This window comes from Penaeus monodon, chromosome 17, assembly GCF_015228065.2.
Source record: "Penaeus monodon isolate SGIC_2016 chromosome 17, NSTDA_Pmon_1, whole genome shotgun sequence".
In the NCBI taxonomy this organism is placed as follows: Eukaryota; Metazoa; Arthropoda; class Malacostraca; order Decapoda; family Penaeidae; genus Penaeus; species Penaeus monodon.
The window spans coordinates 29,584,261-29,586,760 of record NC_051402.1 but is presented as its reverse complement, the minus strand read 5'-3'; the positions used below and the strand labels follow the sequence as shown (position 1 = coordinate 29,586,760).

The 2,500-nt window shown below is 41.7% G+C and overlaps 1 protein-coding gene across 1 annotated transcript in view; it reads left to right on the top strand.

Moving 5' to 3' along the window:
- LOC119583646 (hemicentin-1-like) overlaps positions 1-2,500 on the top strand; it is a gene marked incomplete at its 5' end in the record, with an annotated part of 52,766 nt that overhangs the window by 36,218 nt on the left and 14,048 nt on the right.

The window sequence follows — 2,500 nt, the reverse complement described above, 5'->3', positions numbered from 1 at the left end:
AGGCATAAGCTTAGGTAACTCACCTGATATTGATCGGACTGTCATGAGAGGTATAGAAAACGGGGTGTGGTAACGTTCGTTTGCTATCTATAATTGCAAACGTATGTCACATAAGAACGACTGATATTTATGAAAAAATCCACTGTCTATCACAACTGTATGTCTGCCACTGTTACCCCTCCTGCTCCTCTTCTCTCCATCTTCCCTTCCCTTATTCACCCCGCCCCCCACAACACGGCCATTGTTTCCTCTCTCTTTACTACCCCTCCTCCCTCCTTCCCTCATTCCCTTTTTAGTTATTCCTCACCTTTCCCTTTTCCTTCCCCTCTCTTTCTTTCTTTCTCTCTCTTTCATTTCTCTTCCCTCCCACTTATCTCCTCCCTCCTTTCCCCTCTCGTTCTTTTTCACCTTTCTCTTTTCCCTCCCCCTCAATCCCGCCATCTTCGCTTTCCGTTCATCCCTCCTTCCTTCCTTCTTCCTTTCCCTCTTATCCCTCTTCCTTCTCTCCTTTCCTCTCCCCTCCCCCTCCTTTCCCCCACCACATCACCCTCGTTAGTGTAATACACACATAACCTGGAAATCGCACCCGTTCAGTCATCTGAACCAGATAAATCCCCGTGTTCTAGACTGAGAGAACAGAATGATTCGCCTCTGTTACTGGCCTTCATAAAACTTTCTTCAACACACCTATTCGTTCCGCAAGCTCACGGTCTGATTTTCCTGTCAACCATGCCATAGCTTGTTGGCGAAGCCTTTCCCCTTCTCCCCCCACCTACCCGGACTATGCGCAATGGTGTATTTACGGAAAGGAAATAAAAGTAGTGATTATGATAATATATATAGCTATAACATGACTTAGACAAGGTTTTGATTTAGTTCTGGTAATGCTTTTAGCCATATGAAGCTTGGAGGTTCCTTGAGAAGAAAATATTAGGATTTTATAAAACCTGTAAACAGTAATATCTCTTCATCACATGAATAAAAAAAAACTATGATTACAATACGCAATAAACTAAAAGATTACAACAAAATGTCGCGATCATTTGTCAAAATTGAATCTAAACAGATTACATTTATTCAAGTTTAATTTACTTTCCTCGCAATTACTTTTCCTGTCTGCATACTGATATACGATGATAAGGGGAAACAACGGGTCGTTAGATGTAATGTATATTAATGACGCTTTCTTTGTCTAGAAAAGGTTGGTCGGTAGGTAAGTAGGTCTGTGTTATTATTATTGTTATCATCCTTAATATTACTTTTACACAAGTGGCAATTATGGATTTGAGCTGGAAATTTGTTAGCTAGAAGGTATTGTTCACACCTGCTTGCTCGCTCGTTCACTCAATCCCATTATATAATTGATTTTTTAAAATTTCATGTACGAGTATATTGCAGTACGGAAATTCGATAGCTTCTGGAGGCTTGCGCCCAATCTGCTCGCGCGCTCGTTGCCCCTCTATGTCACTGATTTTTTTTTTTTTTTTTTTTTTCACGCACACGTGTTCTAATCGAGTGTAGACGCCCACTTTTTCTCTCTAACCCATCCGTTCGAAACTAAACATTTCCGCCCCATTTTATTTTTTTTTCATGTACATACATATTGCTGATGATGAAAGAGAAGGAGAAAGAGAAAGAGCTTGGGAGAGCGAAAGCGAAAGTGAGAAAGACAGAGAACGAGAGAGAGAACGAAAGAAATGGAAAAGAGAAAAAAACAGAAAGACAGAGAGGGCGAGGAAAAGGGAAAGGTAAGGAAGAACGAGAGAAGGAAGGAGGGAGGAGGAGAGAAGAGGGAGGGGGAGATGAGGGGCGGATGAAGGCTGAATGGGAAAGGAGGGGGAGGGGAGAGGAAGGGAGGAAAAGGAGAGAAGGAGGGTGAGAGGGAAAGGAGTTTGATGAAAGGGGCGGGAAGATGGAGGGAGAGAGAGGGAGGAAAAAGAGAGAGGTGAGGAAGAACGAGGGGGGTAAGGAGGGAGGAGGAGAGAAGTGGGAGGGGAGGAAAATGGAAGAGAGAGAAATAAGTGAAGAGAGGGGGAGGGAAAAGGGAAAGGTAAGGAAGAACGAGGGAGGGAAGGGGGAAGGGGGAAAGGGAAGGAAGAAGAGGGGGAACGAAGGGTGGGCTGGGGCGGACATATAGATAATTTCATAAATGTCAGTCACTCTTAAGTGACATACGTTTTCAATTATAGACAACAAATGAACGTTACCACACCCCGCTTTCTATACCTCCCATGACAGCCTGATCAATATCAGATGAGTCAGCTAAGCTTATGCCTCATTGATTCGCGACAAAAAAGAGCCATACCTAGATGGCTCACTTTGACAATAAAGCGAGCCTTATTGTAATTTTTTGCACTACACACACACACACACACACACATATAAATGTGTATATATATATATATATATATATATATATATATATATATATATATATATACATACATATATATGTGTGTGTATGTATATGTATATGTATGTGTATATGTATATATATATA